At 39.2% G+C, this 15,188-nt stretch overlaps 1 pseudogene; it reads left to right on the plus strand.

The window, feature by feature from the left end:
* The first annotated feature begins 9,961 nt into the window (after positions 1 to 9,961).
* Positions 9,962 to 11,794, plus strand: LOC132485943 (afadin- and alpha-actinin-binding protein-like; annotated as a pseudogene).
* Positions 11,795 to 15,188: the final 3,394 nt, after the last annotated feature.

A 15,188-nucleotide genomic window follows, 5' to 3' on the forward strand; every position in this document is an offset into this window, starting at 1 on the left:
TATTTATAGGACATTCCATCCAAAAACAACAAAATACACATTCTTCTCAAGTGCTCATGGAACATTCTCCAGGACAGATCATATCTTGGGTTACAAATCAAACCTTGGTAAATTTAAGAAAATTGAAATCATATCAAGTATCTTTTCTGACCACAAAGCTATGAGACTAGATATCAATTACAGGAAAAGATCTGTAAAAAATACAAACACATGGAGGCTAAACAATACACTACTTAATAATGAAGTGATCACTGCAGAAATCAAAGAGGAAATCAAAAAATACCTAGAAAAAAAAGAAAAAAAATAAATAAAAGAAGACAAAAAATACCTAGAAACAAATGACAATGGAGACACGACAACCCAAAATTTATGGGATGCAGCAAAAGCAGTTCTAAGAGGGAAGTTTATAGGAATACAATCCTACCTTAAGAAACAGGAAGCATCTCGAACAAACAACCTAAACTTGTACCTAAAGCAATTAGAGAAAGGACAAAAAAAAACCAAAGTTAGCAGAAGGGAAGAAATCATAAAGATCCGATCAGAAATAAATGAAAAAGAAATGAAGGAAACGATAGCAAAGATCAATAAAACTAAAAGCTGGTTCTTTGAGAAGATAAACAAAATTGACAAACCATTAGCCAGACTCATCAAGAGAAAAAGGAAGAAGACTGAAATCAATAGAATTAGAAATGAAAAAGGAGAAGTCACAACTGACACTGCAGAAATACAAAAGATCATGAGAGATTACTACAAGCAACTCTATGCCAATAAAATGGACAACCTGGAAGAAATGGACAAATTCTTAGAAATGCACAACCTGCCAAGACTGAATCAGGAAGAAATAGAAAATATGAACAGATCAATCACAAACACTGAAATTGAAACTGTGATTAAAAATCTTCCAACAAACAAAAGCCCAGGACCAGGTGGCTTCACAGGCGAATTATATCAAACATTTAGAGAAGAGCTAACACCTATCCTTCTCAAACTCTTCCAAAATATAGCAGAGGGAGGAACACTCCCAAACTCATTCTACGAGGCCAACATCACCCTGATACCAAAACCAGACAAGGATGTCACAAAGAAAGAAAACTACAGGCCAATATCACTGATGAACAGAGACGCAAAAATCCTCAACAAAATACTAGCAAACAGAAGCCAACAGCACATTAAAAGGATCATACACCATGATCAAGTGGGGTTTATTCCAGGAATGCAAGGATTCTTCAATGTATGCAAATCAATCAATGTGATACACCATGTTAACAAATTGAAGGAGAAAAACCATATGGTCATCTCAATAGATGCAGAGAAAGCTTTTGACAAAATTCAACACCCATTTATGATAAAAACCCTGCAGAAAGTAGGCATAGAGGGAACTTTCCTCAACATAATAAAGGCCATATCCGACAAACCCACAGCCAACATTGTCCTCAATGGTGAAAAACTGAAACCATTTCCACTAAGATCAGGAACAAGACAAGGCTGCCCACTCTCACCACCCTTATTCAACTTAGTTTTGGAAGTTTTAGCCACAGCAATCAGAGAAGAAAAGGAAATAAAAGGAATCCAAATCGGAAAAGAAGAAGTAAAGCTGTCACTCTTTGCAGATGACATGATACTATACATAGAGAATCCTAAAGATGCTACCAGAAAACTACTAGAGCTAATCAATGAATTTGGTAAAGTAGCAGGATACAAAATTAATGCACAGATATCTCTGGCATGCCTATACACTAATGATGAAAAATCTGAAAGTGAAATCAAGGAAACACTCCCATTTACCATTGCAACAAAAAGAATAAAATATGTAGGAATAAACCTACCTAAGGAGACAAAAGACCTGTATGCAGAAAATTATAAGACACTGATGAAAGAAATTAAAGATGATACAAATAGATGGAGAGATATACCATGCTCCTGGATTGGAAGAATCAATATTGTGAAAATGACTCTACTACCCAAAGCAATGTACAGATTCAATGCAATCCCTATCAAACTACCACTGGCAGTTTTCACAGAACTAGAACAAAAAATTTCAAAATTTGTTTGGAAAAACAAAAGACCCCGAATAGCCAAAGCAATCTTGAGAACGAAAAACAGAGCTGGAGGAATCAGGCTCCCTGACTGAGACTATACTACAAAGCTACAATAATCAAGACAGTATGGTACTGGCACAAAAACGGAAATATAGATCAAAGGAACAGGATAGATAGCCCACAGATAAACCAATGCACATATGGTCACCTTATCTTTGATAAAGGAGGCAGGAATGTACAGTGGAGAAAGGACAGCCTCTTCAATAAGTGGTGCTGGGAAAACTGGACAGGTACCTGTAAAAGTATGAGATAAGATAACTCCTTAACACCATACACAAAAATAAGCTCAAAATGGATTAAAGACCTAAATGTAAGGCCAGAAACTATCAAACCCTTAGAGGAAAACATAGGCAGAACACTCTATGACATAAATCACAGCAAGATCCTTTTTGATCCACCTCCTAGAGAAATGGAAATAAAAACAAAAATAAATAAATGGGACCTAATGAAACTTCAAAGCTTTTGCACAGCAAAGGAAACCATAAACTAGACCAAAAGACAACCCTCAGAATGGGAGAAAATATTTGCAAATGAAGCAACTAACAAAGGATTAATCTCCAAAATTTGCAAGCAGCTCTTGCAGTTCAATAACAAAAAAACAAACAACCCAATCCAAAAATGGGCAGAAGACCTAAATAGACATTTCTCCAAAGAAGATATACAGACTGCCAACAAACACATGAAAGAATGCTCAACATCATTAATCATTAGAGAAATGCAAATCAAAACTACAATGAGATATCATCTCACACCAGTCAGAATGGCCACCATCAAAAAATCTAGAAACAATAAATGCTGGAGAGGGTGTGGAGAAAAGGGAACCCTCTTGCACTGCTGGTGGGAATGTGAATTGGTACAGCCACTATGGAGAACAGTATGGAGGTTCCTTAAAAAACTACAAATAGAACTACCATATGACCCAGCAATCCCACTACTGGGCATATACCCTGAGAAAACCATAATTCAAAAAGAGACATGTACCAAAGTGTTCATTGCAGCTCTATTTACAATAGCCAGGAGATGGAAACAACCTAAGTGTCCATCATCAGATGAATGGATAAAGATGTGGCACATATATACAATGGAATATTACTCAGCCATAAAAAGAAATGAAATTGAGCTATTCGTAATGAGGTGGATGGACCTAGAGTCTGTCATACAGAGTTAAGTAAGTCAGAAAGAGAAAGACAAATACCGTATGCTAACACATATATATGGAATTAAAGAAAAAAAATGTCATGAAGAACCTAGGGGTAAGACAGGAATAAAGACACAGACCTACTAGAGAATGGACTTGAGGATATGGGGAGGGGGAAGGGTAAGCTGTGACAAAGTGAGAGAGTGGCATGGACATATATACACTACGAAACGTAAAATAGATAGCTAGTGGGAAGCAGCTGCATAGCACGGAGATGAGCTCGGTGCCTTGTGACCACCTATAGGGGTGTGATAGGGAGGGTGGGAGGGAGGGAGACACAAGAGGGAAGAGATATGGGAACATATGTATATGTATAACTGATTCACTTTGTTATAAAGCAGAAACTAACACACCATTGTAAAGCAATTATACTCCAATAAAGATGTAAAAAAAAAACCAATAAGGTAATAATAGAAAATAACTGGTTTCCATATAATGGGAGCCTATGAAGTTATTAAAAATAATGGAGCAGATATATATGCACAGCTATGAAATGACTTATAAGACATATTATCCAGTGGAAAAGAACAAGGACCATAACAGTACATATGGCATGCTTTTAACTGTTACTTTTTAAAAAGAGTATGTGTATATACATATGCTCAATCTATACACAGGCTATCTCTGAGAGGATATGTAAATAATTGGTAGTTTGCAAGTAGCTGTTGTTCCGAAAATATTAATATGTTTATGTAGCATTTTTACATGTTTGATTCTTAGCTCTTATTAGATTTCAAGATCCCTCAGGACAGGGATCATCCTCTGTTCCTCTTTATATTCCCATGTGTACAGGAAATTACACTTAGTAGATACTCAATAAAAGGCTGTGGATTAACATGCTCAGAGTTACATATGGTAAAGCTAAGTAAAGATGGGGCATAGAGACAAAGATTCATCAAAATGAAGATGAAAGTAATGTGAGGGCTTATTTGAGGAGATATTCAAATATAATACAATGAACTTTTCATATTCTTCTTATCTCATATAAATAAGTGTGACTAAAACTTGGCAAAGGCCTGTGCATTCTACTGGCTATTGTGATAAGTGTAACAAAAAAGATAACTTTCCATTTCATCCCCAGAAAGTGTATAATTCATCATGTTTATCCTGCAACCCAATCTTGCACACAGACACCTGCAGTTATATTTACTGTCATAAAATTAATAGCCCGTGTGGTTCCCAGAACTTGGAAAGGGAACTTCCCACCACGTAGTGTGTAGTGTAACTACATAGTGTGTAGTTAGAAACAGCTGGTCCCATGGCCAGGGAATATGCTGACTTCTGCCAAAGCATTTTCCATGGGTCATTGCCATTCTTGGAGGACAAGACCAGCCCACCAGCTCTTCATGATATGATACAAACCCACAAGCAGGTGGTTGCTGCTCTACTTCATTTCCTGCTTCAAAACATTCCCTGAAGGGCTTCCCTGGTGGCGCAGTGGTTGAGAGTCCGCCTGCCAATGCAGGGGACATAGATTCGTGCCCCGGTCTGGGAGGATCCCACATCCCACTGAGCCCGTGAGCCATGGCCACTGAGCCTGCACTCCGCAACGGGAGAGGCCACAACGGTGAGAGGCCCGCATATCACAGCAAAAAAAAAAAAAATTTCCCGAAGACATAGCAGTGAGCACGTGGTACGTGAAATATAAAATTTCCAGATCAAGAACAAGTACATCTAAGACTATGTGACTTGGTACAACTTCAGAGAAGATGTAGTCCTTGCCTAAATGAAGTGTTGAAAAGTCTGCCAATCTGAAAAGTCACAATGCTTGATGTTACCACAAGAGAGAGGCAACATGGTAAACCACTTTCCCCATCAACATCAGAAATCAGCTAATTTCATCTGCAAATTATATCATTAAGGAGAGAACGTTAAGGAAAGGAAAGGGTTAGCTAACACTAAATTTTCTCAAGGACCTACTATAGCCATGAATGTTTATGGGGGTTATCTCTGTTTTCTTCACACAAATATCCCTATTTTACTGCTGAGGAAACTAAAGCTCAGAGAAGTTAGTTAACTTGCCCTAGATCAAACAGCCATTGAAATGTCAGAATCTACATTTAGGATCTAACCTAAAGCAACAATTAGTTCTCCCAGTTCTGACAGCCAATGAAAAGCAGAGGTGAACAGCAGGGGCTCTGGGGCCAGATCACCTGGGCATGAATCCCGACTCCATCACTTGCCAGCTGTGAGACTTAAACAACATGCTTATCATTTTTCATCACTGTCTCCCTTACCTCCATTTGTAAAATGAGCACAAGAATAGTAACTACCCAAGAGGGTTATTTTGAGGATAATTACAAATAAAGCACTTAGAAATGTACTTAGTAAGCAATACTATTATTATGTTGGCTGCTGACTCTGGAGAGAATCAGGACAAACATACTTTGATGAGAAGTAGAAAGGAGTATGATAAAGCTGTAAATCAGAGGAAGGTAGATCAAGGCAAGAGAAATAATGCAGAGGTCTCAGTTTCGACCTGCGATGGTATTTGAGGATGGGAGCGGGAAACAGCTCACCAAGAGAGAACATGGACGAATGTCAATGGATAGAACATTAACGAAGATAAACTTAGAAATCAGAGTTGTTCTGTGGATAGGAATACCCTGCAGTTTGTTTTTCACTAGCTTTGCTGTTGTTATTGTTCCCTATTCTTTAAACAGAAAAGACATCACTTTGTTGAACCATCTTAAAAAGCAACTGTGTAAAAAGTAAAGTCTATACAATCTGAACTCCTATGAGAGGTTTAGTCTACTTTCCTCAGCTCAGACAAAGGCTTCTGGAAACAAAGCACCAACTTTGATTCCTAAATGAGCATCAGTCCCTGTGGTTCAGTTACTCAAAGCTTCCAGCAGCACAGAACCTAATAGTTCATGCTCCACAGCTGGGTTCTGAGCCTGGGGCTTCCAGTGACTTTTCAGAGAGCTTCATGATTGGTTTGCTTCCATGGGATTTGGATCAAGATGAAAAATGAGCCCAAGGTTATTTGGAAACAGTTCATATTTAAGAGACCTTCAAACACTTTCACAAATAAAAGCGGTCTATGAATATTGTATAATAACCCTCTAATAACTTCCCACTTGCTAATGTTTATCACGGGAGGAAAATTAGCAACGGGTACACCCATACTTCAAAAGTTAGGAAATGGGAGATAAAATCCAAGTAGTTTGGAAGAGTTGAAATCACTTTACTCAGAAGGGAATAGCAGTTCATAAGGGAAGGAAATTGCTTTGAATTTCCTAGCACTGTGATAATAAAAGTATTCTAACTAGATACCTATTTTTGACAGAGTATCCCCAGGCTCCAGCACCTAACCCACCAATCCCTGTCCCCACCAACTCATTATGGGCCATCCATGGAGCCTGTATTGTTCTGGAGTCACAGGGATGGGGTTATGCAGATTGAAGATCATCTGTCTGTCTATCTTTAATGCATAAAGTAGAAACCAAACGCAATAATCTCATGGACACTTAACAAATCAATGTCTTTCCAGTCACCATCCATCACCATCCTTTTGTGGCACTGGTGCTAACCCTCACCCTTCATTCTGGAGCGGAGCTGCCCTTTAGGACCTGTACCACATTAGTGAGTCAAATCGGCCATTTTTTCATTGCAGACCCCCTGGCTTAAAAATCAGCGTTTACAAAGAAGCCTGTGATGCCGTAAAGAGCCAGGACAGAAATGTAATAAACAATGTTTTGAATTACATTTTGGACATTTAAAAATGCTCTGGGCTCAATTTCATAAGGCATTTGCATTTGTAATGAGAAAAAAAAAAAAACCATCTCTGAGCGTCCAGTCTCAGGTTAACAGCCTCTTTTATGCTGTAAATTTTTTATAGGAGCAATTACAAATTGTACACAGATTCATTATTTCTCGAGTACTTTATCAGGACATTTCCCCATACATCTAATTTATCCTGTCTGAAATGTAACTTGACATAAGGGATTTTCTTAATTGCTTTTGAAGCCCTTCCAAGATAATCAACTGCTTTTGGGAGGATGATAAAAGACAGTAGACAATATTGCCAGTCTGTCTACAGATCACACGCTGAAGTTTATGGGTAAGAGACAGCAAAAAAAGGCAACATTTGCCTCTTAAACTATCTAGTATCTCTATTTTAATTTGGTTTCCATTTAAATGGCAGTGTCTTGCTATACGAATAGCAAGAAGAAAATCTCCCATTTTTATCTGCCCCATTGCAATGGCTGTCACTTTGTGCGGGGTGGGGAGGGGTAGATGCAGTCATTATTTACAAATGGACAAAAGTACAGTCTTTGTTATTCTGAAGAATCCTAAACAAAGATTAAATAAAGCTTAAAGAAAAAATAAAATAACCAAATTTGGGGAGGAGAAGAAATGCTGTCAAAAGCTGGTTGTGTTTCTCCAACCCACCATTTAACAATTTAAGCAAATGATGGAACACTTTTTTAGAACCTTTTTACCTTGAGTTTTCAAGCTGCCACTTCTAAATAATTCCATTTTTTAGTTACAGAACTGTTATCTAATGTACATGGTAGGCAGGATTATGGTTGCCCACAGATGTCCATACCTTGACACCCAGAACCTTACATGGCAAAATAGACTTTGTAGATATGATTAAGACTATTGAACTTAAGATGGGGAGATTATCCTGGATCATTGGGAGATACCCAATCTACTCAGGTGCGTCCTTAAAATTGGAGACCGTTTCCCGACTGTGGTCAGAGAGCGATGAGACGGAAGCATTGGAGAGATTCAACGTGAGGGCTCGACCCACTGCTGCTGGCTTTGAAAATGGAAGGAGGGGGCCATAAGCCAAGGAATGTGGTGGCCTCTAGAAGTTGGGAACAGCCTTCAGTTTATAACTAGCAACAAAATGGGGACTTCATTCCCTCAGATGCAAGAAACTGAATTGTATCAACAATCCTAATGAGCAGGAAATTATTCTTCTCTAAAGCAATACTATGCTCTGCAAAGGAATGTGGCCTGGAGACACTTTGATTTTAGCCCATTGAGGCCTGTGTCAAACTTCTGACCTACAGGACTGTGAGATAATACATTTGAGTTGTTTAAGCCACTATGGTGGTTATTTGTTAAAGGTGCCCAGAAACCCAATATGCTGTCTAAAGGATAATATCCTATTTTGGTACCCAGATAATCTTCCTAATGCCCAAATACAAGAGATTTAATATGACTTGTATTATCATTTAGCATTTAGTTAGTACCACCCTGTGCAATGGAAATTCAAATAGTGCTTGCTAAAATCAAATTAAATTATATCTCACAAATGGAAAATATAAAGACTCTAGTGTCCTTTTAGGAAGCTGACATTATTAACTTAAGAACACTGACTGGGACATTGGGTAAAGGAAGAAAATTATTAGTTTTGTTTTAGATCAACAATGTTAATATGCCATGCTGACCCTTAATCATCTCCTAAGAATGGCTCTTGGCAGGAATTGGAAAATTGATTGTTCTCAATTTTAAAGCTTAGCCTTGGCAGTCTGTAATAACAAGTCCACAGGAGTTCAAGGGATATATAGATCTTTTCAACTAAAAGATATTCCAAAATGATAGGAATCATAACTAATAACAGAATCACTTTTTCCAGGTAATGCAGGCACTATTAATAACCCAAAATAAAATGGTTAGTTTAGTGCTTCACTTGTATTAAACCATGGATGACCTTATCCTAGATATCATGTTCCAGTTGTAGTTAATTAACTTTCCCAAAGACACAATAGCAAAGAATATCAATTCAAGTGAGGCAGGAGATCACAAAAAACTGCTATGGAAGGCATCAAACTAGAGAAAACTGGGAGCATTCAGCTCATAAAGCAGGTCAGGAGGAGATCCGTGATCTAACTTTATAAATCAATAAAAGTATGGTGTCCCATTTTAAGATGGTGGATGGAATACATGCATCAAATTTTGTTTCCTCCCAAAACCCCAGTGAAAAATACTTTTTTTTAAAAAAAAAGACATAAAATAACAAGGACAGGAAGAACAGGAAAGGAGACAACAGTAACAAACTCTTGGAAGCTGGAAAGCAAAGGGAAATATGGTCAAGGATTTGACCAACCCCCAAAAGCTGAGTTGTAGCCAGTGGTTGTGAGAGCTGAGAACCAAAGTAGTTTACTCTGAAAATCCTTAAAAGACTCAGGACCAGATACCTCCAAATCTTGGGTGAAAGGGAAGGAAGAGCGTAAAGAGAAATGAGTGAAATTAGATTCCCAGATCCTCTCCCCAACACCTCCAGATTTCTGAACATCTATCCTCTGGATAATCTTTTAACACAGATGATTTCTGGAGTGGAGTACAGGAGGTGAGATGGGCAGGTTGAGGATGGAGGTGCTACACTGAAGACAGGAGGAATAAGTGAATGTATGAAAGCTGAATGCTAACTTCAGGACTTTGTGTGGGAGCACTAACATAATCTAGCGAGGAGTTCAGTATCTTGGGTCGAGGTCTCTACTGGATGAATTGCACACCTTAAGAAAGCCTATTATGTAGGCTGCCTGTGCGGGCCCTCGGGGGCTGTGCGAGCAGGTCTAGGACAGCCGAGCGGTGCGTCTCCGCCGCACCCAGGGGCTGTGATGCCTACATAGTAGAGTGACAGCAGCTGGGCTGAATGTTTCACCGCTGAACTGGTTCCTCAGGTATCTTGGCTCTGGCGGTTGCTATGGGAGATTGGATGACTGTTACAGATCGAGGCCTGTCTTCAGAAAGCAAAAATATCTCTCAATATGCCTCAGAAACAAAGATGTCTCCATCAAGTTTATACTCACAGCAAGTGCTATGTTCTTCAATACCTTTATCAAAAAATGTGCACGTTTTTTTTAGTGCCTTCTGCACAGAAGAGAATATTGAACAAAGTATTTCATGTCTTGATCAGGAATTGACTACTTTCGGTTTTCCTTCATTATATGAAGAATCCAAAGGTAAAGAGACAAAGAGAGAATTAAATATACTTGCTGTTTTAAATTGTATGAATGAGCTACTTGTACTCAGCGGAAGAAACTTCTAGCCCAGGAAAATGTGGAAACACAGAATCTCAAACGGGGAAGTGATATGGACCATCTGCAGAACTGCTATGCAAAACTTAAGGAACAACTGGAAACCTCCAGGACAGAAATGACTGATCTTCAGGAGAGAGACAGACAGTTACAATGCAAGAATAGGAATTTGCATCAGCTACTGAAAAATGAGAAAGATGAGGTGCAGAAATTACAAAATATCATTGTAAGTCAAGCTACTCAATATAATCATGATATGAAGAGAAAAGACTGTGAATATAATAAACTAAAGGAACGTCTACATCAACTTGTTATGAACAAGAAGGATAAAAAACTAGCTATGGAAGTTTTAAATTACGTGGGGAGAGCTAATGGAAAAAGAGACTCCTGGAGGACGGGTAAAACTGAAGCCAGGAATGAAAATGAAATGTAAAAAATTCTCTTGAATATTGTCAGAAACAAATCCTAATGGAAAATGCTGAACTTAAGAAGGTTTTTCAGCAAATGAAAAAGGAAATAATTTCTCTTCTTTCTCCCTAAAAGCAGAAACCTAGAGAAAGAGCAGATGATAGTACAGGAACTGTTATCCTTGATATTGAAGATGCTGGGAAACTGAAAAGAGAGAGTATGTTTCACCTTTCCTGTGAAACTGTGACAGAGCAGCTTACCAACAGCATCAGAAAACAGTGGAGAATTTTGAAAAGTCACGTAGAAAAACTTGATAACCAAGTTTCAAAGGTACACCTAGAAGGTTTTAATGATGAAGATGTAATCTCATGACAAGACCATGAACAAGAAACTGAAAAAAACTTGAGTTAGAAATTCAACAGTGTAAAGAAATGATTAAAACTCAGCAGCAACTTTTACAGCAGCAGCTCGCTACTGCATGTGATGATGACACCGCTTCACTGCTACAAGACTGTTACTTGTTGGAAGAAAAGGAACGCCTCAAAGAAGAATGGTCCCTATTTAAAGAGCAAAAGAAGAATTTCGAGAAAGAAAGACTAAGCTTTACAGAAGCAGCTATTCGCCTAGGATTGGAGAGAAAGGCATTTGAAGAAGAGCGAGCCAGTTGGTTAAACCAACAGTTTTTAAATATGACTACCTATGACCACCAGAACTCAGAAAATGTGAAACTTTTCAGTGCGTTCTCAGGAAGTTCTGATCGGGACAACCCTAGAGTACACTGGAGGCCACGGCAAAAGAAACCTCACGGTGTGCCTACTGGGTCTCCAGTTTGCAAGTCTAAACTTATTAAATCTCTTCCTGCTTCTGCTTCTACTTCCGACTTTTGCCAGACACGTTCCTGTGTATCTGAACACAGTTCAATCAATGTACTAAATATAAGCCCTGAAGAATCTAAGCCAAATCAGGTTGGAAGAGAACGTACAGATCAGAAGTGGAGCGTGGTATCAAGGTCTGGATCACAGGAAGGTTGCTATAGTGGATCCTCCTCGATCTACACAAATTCTCACGTAGAGAAGGATGACTTACCTTAGACACGTGAACTGGGATTTTTTTGTTTTTCATTAGCATGTTCATCAAATTTCACATCTGAGTTGAAACAGGGTGTGTTATAAAGTCAATCATCTCGGGCTTCCCTGGTGGCGCAGTGGTTGAGAGTCCGCCTGCCGATGCAGGGGACACGGGTTCGTGCCCCAGGTCTGGGAGGATCCCACATGCCGCGGAGCGGCTGGGCCCGTGAGCCATGGCCGCTGAGCCTGCGCGTCCGGAGCCTGTGCTCCGCAACGGGAGAGGCCACAACAGTGAGAGGCCTGCATACCGCAAAAACAAACAAACAAACAAACAAATAAATTCAATCATCTCTAATAATTTAAGATGGTCTGTGTTGTTTGGGCTTCCCTGTTCCTCCCCGCCAAGAGCTAAAATGTTAAATCTATTTAAAAGGGTATAAAAGCTTTGGATATGTATCTTTAGTAACAGAAGCACCTGGTTCTGTGAATAAAGGAATGTATAGACGTTTCGATGGAAACAAAGCACTAGAATGAGTTTCCTCTTATAGGTATTAAAAATAGTGCTTTTAGGAAACTGATTATTGTAAATATTTAATTTTGTCTCATATACAGTTGGCATTGGAAGTTTAGCCTTTTCTTGAAGGTATACTGCAGATTTTTAACAAAGCTAGTTATATATTTATTATGTTTAGTGTGATTTGAAATACGCTCGTTCATATGTTTTAAATAAAGTGAAATTTATGTAAAAAAAAAAAGCCTATTATGTAAAAGATAAACTTGGCTCTCTAACAGTGGCCCTCTACATTACTAATCATGGACTCTCTAAACGGTATTAATCTCAGTAGGAAAAGGATGGTATGAGAGAGTCCCTGGAGGCTATGAGTACCGCCTTCGGGTCACCCTTTTGGCCCTTCTATCTCCAGCATCTCAAGGGAGCTTAAAGGCAGTGATGTGCTGATGTACTTAGTGCTCTAATCCCTCTGGCAACACTTCTTTTGTGATAAAACTTTCTCTCTGATTCACTCTCCCTGAAACGGCTTAATAATATAGATCTCAGGCTTCTTCTCCAACCAGTCACCAGACCACTGGCAGTCAAACCTTTGCCCTCCAAGCAGGGGACTGGAAGACCCTTTTCTGAGGAATCTGACCTGCCCAGAAGGAAAAACCTGAAAATAATGACATTGGGAGCTCCCCCAGCTGCCGGGAAGCACTGACATTGTCCTAGACTAGTTGTTCTCCTTTGGGATGACTTTGCTCCCAGGGAATACCTGGCGATGTCTGGAAACATTTTTGATTGTCAAGACTGGAGGGGTGTGGCTGGTGTCTAGTAAGGAGAGGCCAAGGGTGCTGTTAATCATCCTACAATACACAGGACAATCTTCCTACACACAGATACTCAGCAGTTCCAATTAGCCTTTCAGTGTCTCGTTCTCAATCATGATCAGACAGCCAAGGATTACCAGACAGCTTAGCAAAGCCTCTAACAGAGAAGAAAACAGACTAAGCACAATCAGTCAAATAAAAGCAGTTTGGAGGAAACATACCTTGCAGCCCCAAAAAACTAAAACAAAACTATCATTAATAAAAAAGAGATAACACAGTCCATACATCCATGACACATAACAGTGATGCTTTTTTAAAAAGGAAACATTGAGAGAACACAGGTTCTTGGAAACTAAGATGATAACAAAAAGAATAATTTAGTAGAAGTGGGGAAAATTTTTTTTAAAGTTAACGTAACCTCCCAGAATGAGAATACTAAAAAGACAAAGAATTAAAAAATAGAGATGAAAATCAGAGGATCAGTTATTGGTTTCCTACTGCTGCTGTAGCGTATTACCACAAACTTGGTGGCTTAAACAACACTCATTTATTATCTTTCAGTTCTGGAGGTCAGTAGTCTGAAATGAGTTTCACTAGGCCGAAACCAAGGTGTTGGCAGGGTCATGCTTCTTCCTGAGGTGCTAGAGGCAAATCTGTTTCCATACTGCTTTTTCTGGCTTCTGGAGGCTGCCTACGTTCCTTGGCCTGTGACCTCTTCCTTGCATCACTCCCATCTCTTGCTTCCATTATCACATCTACTACTTAATTTCCTGCTTCCTTCTTAAAAGGACCCTGTGATTACACTGAACCCATCAGGATAATTCAGGATAATCTCCTCATCTCATTATTCTCAATCACATTTGCAAAGTTTCTTTTGCCACATAAAGTAACATTCACAGATTCTGGGGATTAGGACATGGGCAAGTTGGGCAGGGGGCATTTTTTGGCCTACCACAATCGGATTATGAGGCGTGATATCCATAAAGTACAATGAAAAAGAAGATGGAGAGGAGGAGATAGTAATGAAATATTGAAGGCTTTAAGTTTAAAGACTGAATGGGCTAAGGGCTAAGCAAAATGAATGAAAATAGACCTACAACAAGGGGCACCACTGTAAAATTTCAGAATAGCAAAGATAAAAAGAAGATTCAATAAGCTTCTAGCGAGGGGGAAAAGAAACATATGAAGGACAAAAAATCACTGGCTCTGGACTTTCCAATACCAACATTGGAAGCACAAACAATGGAACAATGTCTCCAACATTCTGGGGGGAAATGTTTCCCCTGTTAACATTTTATACCCAGGGGGTCAAGTTTCAACATTTTTATCCCTTATAGACCCTTTCTCAGGAAGCCACTGAAGGATGTGTGACCACAGCTAGAAAGCACAATAAAGTGACAGAAATGAAATGCAGGAAACAGGAGACTCAACACAGGAGAGACAAAGGAAATTCCAGGACAATAGAGAAGGGAGATCAGAAAACACAGGGCAGTAAGTCCAGACGGGAGCAAAGTGACTAAAGAGAGTAAGCTGAGAGCTATCTCCAAGATGGTGTTTGCAATCCTATCATCTTTGTTTTAAACCTGAGACTGTCAGATGAGTCTGTCCCAGTTTGTTCTGTTTCTGCTCTGCCCTTTATGCTGTGAAGCCTGGAATTGGTGGGTATCTTCATCTTAACCCCAAAGAATAAGAGCTACCTACCTCTGGCAGCTAGATAGTAGGCCACAGCAAGCTTAGAAGCAGAAAACACAGAGCAAGCCAGTCCCTGTTACCACATTCTTACTGGCCTTCCAGACCTACACAAGAGTCGTTGGTCCACTTTTCCCAAGACTCATTCGCGCCATTGCCCACTGTACACTTGCAGGAAAGCTGAAGCCAGAGACATTCAGTAAATCATCTCCTGGGAGCTGTCACTTTGCAGTAGCAATATTATCCTTTTCTTCCCTGGCTGTGTGCTTATTATCCGTTTTTCAGAACTAAATAATATACAGTTGGAGATGCATACATAAATTGTAAATAAAGACAATCAAGATAGTGACTAATTCAAGAGTCACGATACTACCTCACACCCATTAGGATCACTACTATCAGAAAA

The sequence above is a fragment of the Mesoplodon densirostris genome, chromosome 3 (genome assembly GCF_025265405.1).
Source record: "Mesoplodon densirostris isolate mMesDen1 chromosome 3, mMesDen1 primary haplotype, whole genome shotgun sequence".
Lineage (NCBI taxonomy): Eukaryota > Metazoa > Chordata > Mammalia > Artiodactyla > Ziphiidae > Mesoplodon > Mesoplodon densirostris.